The sequence below is a fragment of the Leptinotarsa decemlineata genome, unplaced genomic scaffold (genome assembly GCF_025532065.1).
Source record: "Leptinotarsa decemlineata unplaced genomic scaffold, Ldec_3_MD MMD2_tig00000035_RagTag_RagTag, whole genome shotgun sequence".
Lineage (NCBI taxonomy): Eukaryota > Metazoa > Arthropoda > Insecta > Coleoptera > Chrysomelidae > Leptinotarsa > Leptinotarsa decemlineata.
In genome coordinates this window covers 13,365,814-13,380,628 of record NW_027412540.1, presented here as the reverse complement: position 1 = coordinate 13,380,628, position 14,815 = coordinate 13,365,814, and positions in this window count along the sequence as shown.

Sequence of the window (14,815 nt, the reverse complement as noted above, 5' to 3'; positions counted from 1 at the left end):
ATATTTTGTAACAATTTAGAGTACACATGAAACTAATGCCCATATTCAAAGCATTCGTTGAACTTATCATTTCAACCTGTTTCTTTAAAAAATTATTTAAATACTTAAAAAAGAGGAATGAAATAATGCAGTCAACATTCAAAGGGATTCGTTTCTATTTCACCATTTGGCAACATCGGTTATAGCTAATAAAGGACAATGAATCTGTTACCGATTGAGACAAACAAAGATGACATATTTCGGAGGCGCGCTGTTCTGTTCACTTATGTTCCGAGACATTCTGCAACATATGACATTTTGTGCACCTAACCTATCTTCCTCTATATAAATAAATAACAAAACAACTGTTGTTTATGTGGTTTGTGGAAGTGGTATTGAACTATAATTTATATTTTGCCTTAATTGTTGATTAATAAGGATAATTTTCCTTTTTAAAAGTAGAATATCTAGGTACGTATAAATTATTTGAACTTGATATAGGCGCTGTTGCCAATATGTGAATTAGAAACAAATCCCGTTAAAAATTAAAACCCAACATTTGAAACATCAATTTGAATACTTTTCGAAGTGAATTTGAAAAACTCATGAATTAAACTCAACTTTATTTTGTTCAAACTTGCATTTGCTGTAATAACCCAAATTGAGGAACATTCCCCATTGTGATAATTTTTTTTATGTGCATTTTGGGAGTGAAATAGTGATACTTCATCAGCAAACAAGAAAAAACGGAAGCTCAAATCTCATCTTTTTCCTAGACGAAAGCTTCTTAAGGGTCTTGGAAGGGAGTTCATTCAATGCATACTATACGTAACCTAGAATAGATCGAAGGGTCTTAACACCAACACTGATCAAAGTAGTACCTGCAAATCTGAACCTTAGTAAGGGGACTTCAGCGGTCCCTACGAATGTAATGATGGGGTAATGTTCCAGGAACTTGACGATCAAATTAAAGACGACCAGTGATGAGTACTTGAGAAAATTATTATTGGCCCAGCAAACTTTTCTCATGATAGTCCGAAACAACTACCTACCAAGGAAGTAGATGATATCGCAATAATGGATCACAGGCGATGATGGATCACAGCTCACCAACATACCTAGGGCAGGTGATACTAACAAAAAATGCTATTTATTGAAGATTATTATGGCAATCTAGACACTTCTAGGCTATTTTTAAGGTAGTAGGCAGACTACTAAAGGATCTATTCTCTACATCTAACGATGTAGACAAGACCAAACAACAGATAATTCATAAAAACAGGAAAAATTGAGAGGACATCTCCAAGTGCACTTCCTCGGGACAAAAATATTAATCTAAAACCGAAATTATGGAACAATTCAGAACTGAAGTCCCCCCCAAAAGGGCGCCCGAGAGGATTGGCTGGTAGCAAAGAAAGTGGTAGATATGGAGAAAATTAAATGTTTGTCACATGTACCTATATATCTGTAATCCCAAGATCAAGTTCGACATACCGAAAACATGGAAACTGATTAAAGGTCACCTTCATATTGAAACATGGAGATATCGAACAGGATTTGACGAAGGTTTTGATACCAATCGTTATCATGCCGTTTGCAATGAAAACAAGGAAAACTACTTGTTAGGCATATTAGTGATGTGTCACTGACTAAGACTACTGCTTCACTCATAAATCTTGTATGTAGTTGATATGTTCTCATAATAAATCATTCAAACATTCATCGGGGGAGGATAATAACTGCTTAATATATATCCTAGACAGACCAGGCGCTTTTTAGGAAAGAATTGGTGGTTGAAACCAGATCTAATGTATTGGCTCTACACAATAATGGTGGTCAAAATCATCTATGGTCTGGTAGCCATTGATGGTTTGTTTGGGAATAACGGGATGCAATGAAATTCACACTTACAACAGCATTTGAGGCAGGAATTGATAAAATTTGTATTGAGTGCTAGAACATCCAGAAATCATAGACATTGAAAAAGCTGATGAGCCGAGGTTCAATTAAGTGTACTTAACACCATATTTCAACGGAACACATCTATGTAAGCTTGAATGGAAGAACCGACATGAAATGTGCAGAATTGCTGAAATTCAGCCTTCTATAAACAACATAACTGTAATCTCTTATACTTTTTTTTTAATCAACATGTACCTACAGTGTTTTCTACTTCAAATTGAGCCACCTCCATCTCTGTCATTGAAAATACAATATAAATCAAGCATATAAGGAGATAGTGGACATACATACAAAAAAAATGTTTATTTCTGACCGGGATATTATAAGCTTATATCGTCATAGTTACGCTATCAATAAAGAGGGTCATAACTCCCTTGGGACATTATAGATTTTATAATTCCCTCTATGCCAGAAATACAGTTTCAGTGACATCTTTTGGCATAACATTTTTCCGTGTCAGCCATTCCAGATATATCTTGTATTCTTTTTGGTATACGGCTTCACTTTTCGATGGAATTAATGATTCTCTTTTTTCAAAATATCCTCCATTATATTTGGGGTAGAAAACACGTATTCACCGCAAACACAGCTTGATAACAAAGTTCTGTTTATAAACAAGTAACATAGCAACAACCTAGCAACAAGAAAACTCTACTATAATCAACGGTACCTGATTGAAATATACCGGGAAGGTAATGAATTGGTACATTTTTCCGTTTCAAAAATGAACAAAATTTTATTGAAATCGGTCAGAAATAAAATTATCTATGTACCACGGGAATTAATGAGCCTTAATAACCTCAGGCAATTGCTGTCCCTCGGGCCAGAGGCCCTCGGGACGCAAACTTTGCCATCGGTAATTAAGGCCCTCCTAATGCCCTTGATACATAAATAACTATTTTTTACTGTTTTACAGGGGTTGAGAGGGGTTATTTCCCGTAAAAAGTATATTAGAGTTGATATAAATGGAAACATATTTCATATTCGGCTGCATGAGCATTCATAAGAAAATTCAAAACTAATTGTATAAAGAGGAATTAAATCGTGTTTGTGTTCTGTTTTTAAATTATCTTTTTATCTCATGGTGCACAAAAAAGGTATTTTGTGTTTCTTATTGGCGCTCATAATAAATACCTACTTCTATTGACTATTTTTAGGACAATGTTGAAATAGAGTTCTTCAGCTCCAAATATAGAAGTTGATGATCATCCAATTTTGGTAGGTATATTGTAAAAAATCAACGAGAATTCTGTCAGATGAATGAGACAATTCATATAAAAAATGAAGAATGTATTTTGTACGAATACATTTGTTACAAATAGGTTATTAGGAATGCTGAAACTCAATATATCTGTTTGGTTTATAATATCCCTTAAAAAAAAACTCGAGCACACAACTCCTATTTTTCATTTATCAACTCGGTATTTCGGCATGTCTACATCCCAACTCTCCAAAGAAGAGCATGAAAATTCCTAGAGGCATATTTACAGTGAAATTCTATAATACTAGACACTAAATTCTCAGAAATATTAATGCAACAAAACGAAAACAATTGTCAAGGTTGAGATACTATTTATTTTTCATTTTTCCTCATCTGTTTAGTATAATTTCCGTACGCCACTGCAAGAGACAGATTAAGGCAAAAACGTCAGTAATTTATGAAAAAAAATTTAAGAGAATTAAGAATTGAGTGTCGTGGTATATATTGATCGATAGAAAACGGTGTATACTAGGATGCTGTTCTTTTTTTCTCAAAATTTTAGTTTTTTGACTATTTTCAGCTTACGACTGTATGATCGATTTTTGGCCAATTTTTCTCTAAGAGTTCAAATTGATACAAAGCGCTGTCGACACAGCCCGAAAAATTAACCGGGCATTTGGCAATGATAGTGATAATGAACGCACTGTTCGAAGTTGGTTTGCGAAATTTCGTTCCGAGATCGAAAATGAGCCCAGAAGTGGTCGACCTAAAATAATCCATACATAATCCTCATGGTTTTGGACGAAAAAGGCGGCATGTGTTTCACACCGTAGAGCCAAAATTCTCGCCATGTAGGTACTCTCATCACACGATATCACTATTCTCATAGCAACGCATATTCCTTAGCTCATGAATCCACTCAAAACGTCCGGTAGCATATCGTCATCTGATGACAAATCCTCGTTATGAGCTCCAGCACCTCACTTCTAGTCCCTAATCTGAAAGAGTTTGGATGTGAAGGTGTCTTCCTTGATTTTTCATAACCAAGCGAAGAGTGTATCGGATGGTTAATTCAATACACGCACCGTCGTACCGGTGTATGTTGCGTATTTCTATGCTAGCTTAGTTGAATGCGTCGTTGGACAACATTATTTATGCAGCTTTTTTGAACTTTCTCCCTGTGGATGATCTCAGTTTGGGACTACTTCTTGATGCTTTTCCCGATTTGCTGGTTTCTCCTGTGCTCGGCAATGCGGATTTTCAATAGCTTCATAGTTTCACCGATATAGGATTTGCCGCGCTCACAGAGTAGCTGGTTAATGCAATTCTTGAAATCGCAGTCCGCGATTGGTGGCCTGGTTTTCGTAAGGCCGCTACGGATGGTGTTTCCGGATCTGAGGCAGGTTCTGATGTACTTGGACCCAATTCTTCTTATCCTTTCCGACAATCCATTGACGTAGGGAAGGACAAGCACTGGTTGTAACCACTTCTCTTCCTTGTGAGGCTATTGCTGTCTTCTAGCTAAAATCTGTTCCAGCATCACGTTGCACTAAACATTCTGTTGAAGATCATTTTTGATGATGCCTAGTTCCTTCTCGAGACCTTTCTTCGTATTACAGAGCCCTAAAGCACGGTCCACTAGAGTCTTGATGATTCCTCTTTTGGTAGATTGATGGTGGTTGGATGCGTTGGAGTTTATACAAATGTTTACCACTTAGTGTCAGTGATGAAAGGTTTTACGTTGTTGATATGATTCAGGAAGGTGTTTAGTTCTGTATTCTCAGCGAGAAGAAACACCAGCAAATTGGGAATAACAGAGCATGTTAGGACTTATCAATATAATATGAAGTGGTTCCAAGCTGAGATCATGCACAGGGAGGAACACTGGTTCAAGAGGAAGTTCAAAGAAGTTGCATATATGTTGTACAACGATGCATTCAGCCAACCTAGTGTAGATACGCAACATATGGAAACCTGTAATCAAGTGGAAAAACGACAAACTCTTGCTGAACTGGTGCAGCGGAAAGAGGGAAAAGGGGATAGGTGAAGCTTTCGAATTACCTATAAATAGTAGATACTAACAATCAAAACTTCGTAAAGTTACTTGTAAGTAAGAGTGAGGCTGCTACGAATGGTGTTTTCGAGTCTGTTGTTAGTTAATTTTCTGTTTGTATCACACTCCACTATTGCTGTACTGTATAGTTCATCTCCTGATGACGCCAAGTTGGGTAGATGGTTTCCATAGAAGCTATAATGTCACAAGTGTTTTGTTTGTTTTACCCATCCACTTCAGAAATAGGAGTTTGATGGGCAGCCCGTACATAAGTAGGTGAGTAAATGTCAGGTACTTCGTTATAGATGCTTAGGCACAGGGCAGTACCGGCACGTCTCTATGATAGTCATGATCTGGACACACTACAGGTATATCCCTGGAAATACGTAAAAAAAGATAATCATCTACTGAATGTACAGCAACAGGAGTGGTAAATAAATAACTATAAATACGTGAAAACATATAAACTTATAGTCTAAGATCCCAGTATAAAACGATCTTCACCGAGCTGGTCGGTGGATGAAAAGTAGTTATTTTATCTATATCAAATTAAATATGTCAATAAATATATTGCAAATGGGTTGACTAAAATAATTAATTCCAGAATATGATTAATTAACGATTTAAAAATCTTTTTTTTTCAAACATTTCACTGGCTTTGTTAATAGACAAATTCCATACCAATCGAAAGTATGAAGCCTATAGAATATGCAAACGTTAGGTCGACAAATTTTTTCCCGTCACAACTCTTGGGTAGGCAGGTATAAACAGTAATATCGATACTAGTAACTTGTACTTGTAGCTACACTATCACCAAAATCAAATATTTAGATCAGTTGGTTGAAAAAACACAGCCCAAACACAACTCATTTGTGTTTGGCTGAAACTCAAAGGCATTGCTAAAGTCAACTGTCCTTGAGGAATAAGCCTCTCACCTTATAGATGGCATTTTTGTGAGGGGAGATATAATAGTCCCTGTTTATTGAGATCAGTGGTATAAAAAATCAATTCAAAATGATCGCAAACGTGAACATAAATGCAATTTTTTTTTAATATTTTTTGGGTTAATGCCCTGATTTCTGCTCCCCTCCTCGAGAAGTCCAAGAAAGAAAAACACAGTAGTGGGGGATATAGTATATTACAATTATTTATACTTATTGCTGGAGACTCATCTGAAGCTGATGATTTTAGCAGTTGCATACTACTAGTATAACGCACGCCAGTTTTTACGAGATGTACTTGTTTTATATTATCGTGGTTTCTTGTAGTTACTAGGTATTTAGTTTTTTGTACACAGGTGCGAAGCCGTAGCATTATGCTTCGTGGCTAATCCAGCAATGACACAATGCATCCATTGATTTCTTTCCGTTTTTTATGAAGTCGAAAAATTAGTAATTCACTCCGGAGGTTACAAATAACCTTCTCTTATTCATCCCTGAACTTCTTTCTTCACATTCATTGTTTTTTTTTTAATAATTCATACTTAAATTCAGAAGTTAAAAGTATGTGCTCTGCTGTTTCACCATCTTCCATACAGAGCCAGCAACACTGTCTTCGGTCACTTCAAGTTTGTTCATATGGTGATTCAGATGACAGCGACCTGAAAGTAGGTCTGTAAGACAACGAAGGTCATTCCTACTGGAATGGGTCATTCCTGGTACATTTTGCCGCACCTTACCTTGCAAGGAGACAGCTTATTTTTTCCTTCCAGGTCAGGCAGTTTAATACAAACCTGGACGTTGTTTGGTGAGAGCCAAGTACTCTTAGTTCCAAAGCCGTTCCAGGAGTTTCAGTTTTTACAATGCTGACGTATTTGACACTAATGACATTTCTCCCTACTACAATCTCAACCAAAGTGTCGAAACACTGCTCAACATAACAACTATTCATATAATAAACTGCTCAAAAAATACAGTCGATGAAAACCATGTTATGTTGGGTACCTGAGAAAATTGTACAAATGATAATTTTGCATTTGTGTAATATTCAAGTAACCCAGATCATTTAGACAATGATGAATTATGTTTCAAGTAGATTTTAAAAATTCATGGGATCGGCAGATGTTCATATTCGGATGTGACAAAATATAGTTTCATTTCACAGTAGGTTGGATGTAACTCATGAAATTCGACAACTATGGAAGGGTTGCGAGCCTGTCTTGAACTCGTCGTTTGCGCCGACCTGAGACTGCAACTCCTGGGTCTGCGTGTAGAAAATTCAAACCAAAAATCACCCGAAGTGGGATTACTGTACATAGTATACTGTGGTTGAATTGAGAAAAATGGGTTTTCATAGCACACAAAAAATTACATTTGTTATTGAAGAATTGAGATGATAAGTAGGAAGCATTTAGTTTGTCATCAATAATGTAAAACTATCAATAATTAAGAAATGAAAGATTCCGAAGGAGAAGGAAATTTACAATGAAACTATCCCAACTTGCGGAACTCTACTTTCGTTATTTATAGTTTTAGTTTTACGTCGAAAATAGGTCTTCGCCCGCCTGTTACATTATGAACGCATCGCCACATGAAATATGTTTTCAATATCAAATATCAACTTGAAAATTTTAATAAAACATGTAATTATCTGAACACTTCAAAGAATAAAGTTTCGTTGGAAAAAAATATCTTGATTTTTCACAAAATTAAGTCGCTGCTCACATGATTTTTTTTAATTAAATGTAAATTCAATATTTTGAATAAATTACATAGTTGTCTGAACACTTCATGTTGATGTTCACAACTAACACATTTTTTTCGGCTTTCATTTTTTATGACCAGATTTTTTTCTCGAGAGGATTCATGTAGTTGAAGTTTGGATAATTCTGCAACGTTACATGGCTGACGGAGTGCGAATAGTAGGTAATGATGCTTTCTGAGTGGCTCGGAAAGTTATTAACAGTGTCTACCCAGAACACGAGGCTAATGAACAAAGCAGTCGGTGCCGTTGACACCAAAAAATAATATAATTTTTGTTGAAAATTATTTCAATCTCAAAAAATTTATTTTCACAATCGTTATTACCGTTTCTGCAACTAATAACGAAATCAATTGGCACTAGATACAATTTTCTTTCAAAAATTTTCAACTAAATGAAAAATTTTATTAATTATGCAAAAACATTTTTCTTATTTCATTGCGAAAAGCCAATTATGATTTTGGAAGAAAAATATAATTTCTTGACTAAGTATTTAGAAAATTACGAAGTGAAATAACGATAAACCATTATACATTTTCAGGGCGAGGTGATGAAACAATGTATGAACTCGTATTAGATTTGTCTGTTTCTTCATGATTGATTCATTAACAAAGTACGTGAAACATTGTACCTAGCATCAATTACTGTCGTTATTAGTTGCAGAAACGGTATTTGAAATCAAAATTCATCTTATTTTTTATATTTGAATCATTTTTAACTAGAATATGAGTAGAATATTTTTCTAAATTATGTTTCGTGATATGATGTTCTCAAGTATCTATATGTATGTATCTATAAAAAAAGCCTCGATGAAACAAATATTTCCAAGCTTATTTATTATTCAAACTTGTATGTCACTACTTATGAAAACAGAGCTTGGAAAAAATTAATTTACAAGTATTGTATAACTTTTTGAAAAATCAAGATAAAAATTCTCCTCCACAGTGACTTTAGTCGTTTGAATGGTCACGACATCACTATAAAAATAATTCATGTGGTATACTATCCGCAGTGGCGATTTGTGTAGGATGCAAAGAGTGAGTGGGGTCCTATTTTCGGCGTTGAATTAAAATTATGAATAGTGGAGGTAGAGTTCGAGGAACTGGGAATTTTTCATTGTGAATTTCCTTCTCCTTCAGAATCTTTTATTTTTTTTTCATTGATAGTTTTCGAGTAATTACAAAATATTAAAGAATTTTTCATCTTAATTTGTTAATAACAATTGCAATTTTTTGTGTGCTGTAACATCATCAAAACTAAGAGTGGCTTGAAAGCAATGTTTTGACTTTGAATCAACCAAAAATAAATGATGTTCGAATGTCCACCAACAATCATAATAATTGTAAAAGATAAATCAATAACGTTCAATTTTTTACCCATATATTAACGAAATTCTGACCAGGTCAGAACCCACGAAAATCTGTGCGAGAAATTCAACAGAGTTGTTTTTGATCTCTCAACAAATAACCTCACATAAACGAAAAGAAGATAATTTTACTTTCAAAGATGGTAGACTAATTACTTTTCATGCACTCCAATGATATGTGTATCAAATTGAAGGATTTGATGAAAATAATACGAAAAATAAAATGTCTCTTCTTTTAATGCAATATAGCGGACCGATCAAGATGAACTAGTTATTTTTTATGCCCCCGTAATATGCGTATCAAATGAATTGGTTTGCTAAAAAGAATATGACTGTCTGAGATGGTAGACTAGTTAATTTTCATGCACTCTCATGATATGGGTATAAAATGAAAGAGTTTAAGAGAAAAAAGTCAAAATATTTGAAAACAAGATGGTCGCTATTACAATTTCAAAAATTTTTAATTCTACAAAGGCTAGGGGTAGTTTGGTGGTGCTTGAATAAATGAAGAGACTAAGTAACATACCCATTGCCCAGTGATGACTGAAAAATAAAAAAGGAATTGATAATTTAAATTAAAAGGACACATTTTTAGGAGAGATTAATTTGGTTTTTTTAGTATTAAAATGAAATACCAAAAAATTGTTAATGGTCTATTTTTCCAGTGACGTATAGTGAAACCATTATTTGTTGTGAATCTATAAAATTAATTTAATTTAGTTCTTCAAGGTCGATTGAGTTCATAATGAATTCTTGATGGGTTCTATGGTGAGTCGAAACACCTCTGGTGTCGGTTCAAGAATCCTATATTTTTACGCTCTGATTTCAACTAGTTGCCACGCAATGAAAACTAAAGCGAAAGGCAGAGAGTGGATATCTTTCGGCGGTCGAAGTTGAATCTTGACTTTGTAACGGTTCGCCTTGGAGAGCATTGTTGATATTTGTGAACTGAGTCTTCTGTCGATCGTCTCAGTGAAGGGATATTTCATAACTTATTTACGAGTCAAGCTCAACCTTTTGTGTTGATAACATTTTTATACACAGGGAAAAATAGAGGTGAAAAGTATGTCGCCATAACATATTTCCTCCTTACTTGATTTTGAGGTCGAATAGTTGATTCATCATTGATTATATTTTTGGTCTACCATATTTTAACAAATTCGTTATTTGGCGGTGAGTTTTACTCATATATGAATACAATTCTACTAATAATTATTTTATTTCAGGGTGGAAACGGTAGAGAAAGAAAACGTAAAAACTCGTCCAACCCGTAAAAAAACATTACCTATTAAGAAGTATTATTCAGATAGTGATGACATAAATGATGACTATGAGTTCATACCAGTAACCAAAAAGAAAAATAAGAAAGGTTCCAAGGAAGTAGTAGAATTAATTATAAAGAGTAGTAAAGATGGGACCAATCGAAGAAGAAACAATGACATAAATAAACAATGGCCTTGCAAGAAATGTAATGAAATTATGCCACGAAAAGAAAATTACTTGCTCATAGAAAATCAGAACATCCAAAGGTGGATGTTGAAGAACATACATTCAAATTTGATGACCATCAAGAACTTTACGTTTGTAATACTTGTTCGGCAGAATACATAGAAAAAGATGAAATAGAACGACATGTGAAAGCACACGAGGAAAAATTTGAATGTAATATTTGCAATTCAAAATTCAAGAAAGCTTACGATTTTGGTACTCACAATTCCACTCATGATCCTGAGAAAATGTTTCGATGTCCACTATGTCCGTATAGTACAGCGAAAAGAACGGGGTTCCTTGTCCACATAAATTACACGCATTTGAAAAAATTTGGTTACGTATGCGAAACTTGTGGAAAAGGGTTCAATGATTTAATTTTGTACAAAGAACATAACAACGAGCACTTGGGGGTGAAACCATTTTTTTGTATCGTTTGTTCTAAGAGTTTCACCTACTCTAGGTATCTTCACACCCACCAAGTACGATCACATAGAGTAGGTATCGATGGTCAGTTATTACCTAATCAGTGCTCTGTATGTAACAAGGTTTTCAGCAAGATGACTACTCTTCAGAAGCATATATTGGATCGCCACGTGAAAAAAGAGCTACCTCATGCGAAAAAGCATCTCTGTGATACGTGTGGCAAAGGTTTTGCTCAAAAAAACAAGCTGAGAATGCATTACAGGGTCCACACCGGATTCAAACCTTACACTTGTACGTACTGCGCCAAGAGTTTTACAAAAAAAGATTATCTAGTTATGCATGAAAGAGTGCACAGTGGCGAGAAACCATATTCTTGTAAATTCTGTGGAAAGTGTTTCAGTCAGGGAGCGCCATTGAGAATTCACATTCGAACTCACACCGGGGAGAGACCTTACATCTGCCAATTTTGTTCTGCAGGATTCACTTCTCGAGGTGCACTCAATATGCACTGTAAAAATTGTACTGGGTGTATGTGAATTGTTCTTTGTGAAAATATATACATCATCAATCGTTGAATATTATTCATTGATTATATTGAATAGAAGACACGACCAAATAGCAAGTTCATATTTCATAATAGTTGCGAAAACGTTTCGGAGAAACATATTATAAAACTGTATTTCTCCCAGAAATATTTTCAGTGTGTTTATAAAATAGCTATAAGTAGGAAATTTGTACCGTTTTATGAAACATAGTCTTTATTAATATTTTGTAAGTCCTTTTACAAACACTACAAAACAGTTTTATAAACATTTCGGCAGTTACTAGAAAATTTTTCCAACACTCTTAAAAAGTAGTTTTGTAAAGATACTTATAAAATGATAAAAGAGTTTTTTAGTAGTTCCAAGTAAGCGTTCTAAAATATAATGCAGTCTAAAACGATAACGATAAAATAAAAAAGTATTTGAAATGTTTTCTCAAAAGCACAAGAAGTAATTTTGTATTGGACACTAAGAAAATATAATAGATATGTCACCAACTAAAAATCAACAAATAGAAATGTAGAAGCCATTTTAATAATTTTACTTTTTTATTTCAAAGATTGATACTTTTACTGGGAATTAAATTTTATTGACAAATATATAGCCTATTATTAGCAAAGTTTAAGGGTGCCACTCGTTTATTAATGTTTCTGAAAAAAAAATTAATTGAATCATCTAAAGGAACAATTCGTTCAGACCAGTCTCCACCTACACTGGACACCTATCAGAAAACAACTACTCCCCTGGCTAATACCACGAAGGACGTTGGATTATATCCGACAGGTGTCAGTGCACGCAGCACTGCAGAATATGCGGGAATAACTTCAGTGAAGAATTCCTGCAATAACACCTGCCGGATATAATTCAACGCCCTTCGTGGTATTAGCCAGGGAACTAGTTGTTTTCTGATAGGTGTCAGTCCATCACCTACAGTGTAGGGAGTTAACCCAGGCCTGAACGAATTGTTCCTTTAGATGATTTGATATATAGCCAGTCTTCAAGTATGCCCACTGACTATATGTGAAAAATTATTAATTATACAAAAATTCACCCTGTTTGCGTATCAAATTTCTAGTCGCAAACTCAACTCAGGTGAGTTTTCAACTCACTCAGTATTCCGAATTGCCATCTTTTTGAAATGGCATCGTTATATAAAATAAATCGGTATCAATATCAAGCATTTTAACGCATTTTAGCTAGTGTTACCCCTATAAATCTGTTAAGAAACACTTAGTTCTAGAAATGATGGTGTTGCGGCAGAGTTGGATTACTTTTAAAGCTATAGATTACTTCAAAAGTGCTTGTATGAAGATAGGATTTCTCACGTATATTAGATTGGATAAATATTATCAATCGGGGTGTTTTGGCTAAGAAGCTTCTTCCATTGATTATAGAGGCTAAATTTCGAAGGAATTTTGAGCTAATGATTTGAGGGTGCTCCACTCAATTTAACTGCAATAATAATAGGTTTGAGTTTTGACCAGTTGTCACTCAAAAATGATAATTAAAAAGTTTACTGAAATCTGTACAAAATATATAAGCTGTGTACACTATTTTTGCCATATTGCCGACAATCAAGATTATAATAATAACTATATACAATTATTATAGAAGTAACCTAAAATCTTTAGGCCTTATCACTTGCAAAATGTTTCCACCAGCTTTAGTAAATAAAAAAGTATAAATTACCAGGGAATAGTCTACTAATTTTTTATATATTTTGTCCAAATAAATTGCTAATTTTTATTTCACTTGGCCTGATATCTATTGATACCTAGAAATAATTTTTAGGTCTTTTTACTTGTGAAATATATGTTTCTACCAACTCTAGTAAATGAAAAATATTAGAAAACTGAAGAACAGACTCCTAATTATAGTTTTTTTACACGCTTTATATTAGCTCCACCTGTATTTATGTATGTATGTATGTTTGTTTGTAACTTTCAAGCTCGGGATCTGTATTAACGTAACCTGCTTGATCTATTCGCGGGCAGATGGCGCTGTTAGCGAAATTTTGTACTACAAATGTAATATTTAGATATTTAAATATTTTCAATTACCCGTGATTTAGTACAGAAAAAAGTTTTGAACGAAACGAAAGATACATTTTAAAATCTAATTCGATTATTTGAAAGCAAACCAAAATATGGATTTCAACAATGAAAACGTTATCGTAAATTGTACACCTAAAAAATTCAGTTACTCAAATATTTCAGAAAATCGAAAAATTATAATTAAGGTGCTTGACATACATATCAAATCAAAAGATTGATTTGAAAAATGAAATTATTCACTGAAAAAATATTCCAAGTCCATTAATATTTTGTATCAAATTTCAAATCAAAACATCAAGACTGAAATGTTTTTTGAAATTATTACTGCAAATTTTCTCTTTACTTCGAAACAAATTTTACAATTGTCCGCCCTCTGTTGGAGACTTAGTATACTACCTGCATCTCAGTATTACTATAGAATTCAAGACCCCAATCTTTTAAAGATTTATAATACTAGTGACTAGAACTTAAAAAAAAATTGACAAAGAATCGGACTAAAAAGTGAAAAATAAATATAATTCAAAAAACTAATAAACACGCTTTTATAGCATACGAAACATAAATATAGTTTTAAAAAACACGCTTTTAAAGAACATCAAACTAAAAAGTTAAAAATATTTTTTTAAATAAGCTTCAAACAATAACGAACAAAAAATACTAGTATCATTGTGAAAAAAGCGTGGGCGCTTCGTGCCATATTTTTTGTATATCAAACGCCCGTAGTTTTTTTCACAAAAATACTAGTATTTTCGTTCGTTATTGTTTTAAGCTTATTTCAAAAAAATATTTTCAACTTTTTAGTTCGATGTTCCTTAAAAGCGTGTTTTTTTTTCGGTTTTCAAAACTATATTTATTTTTTACTTTTTTTAGTTTCATATGCTATAAAAGCGTGTTTCTTAGTTTTTTAAACTATATTTTTTATATATTTTGTTCCACTAAAATTGGTCCACTGTTATTTTGAAATGCCAAATAAAATTGGTAATTCAATTTATTTATAAAATAATATAAAGACAGGATGAAATAAAATACGATACGATACATGTA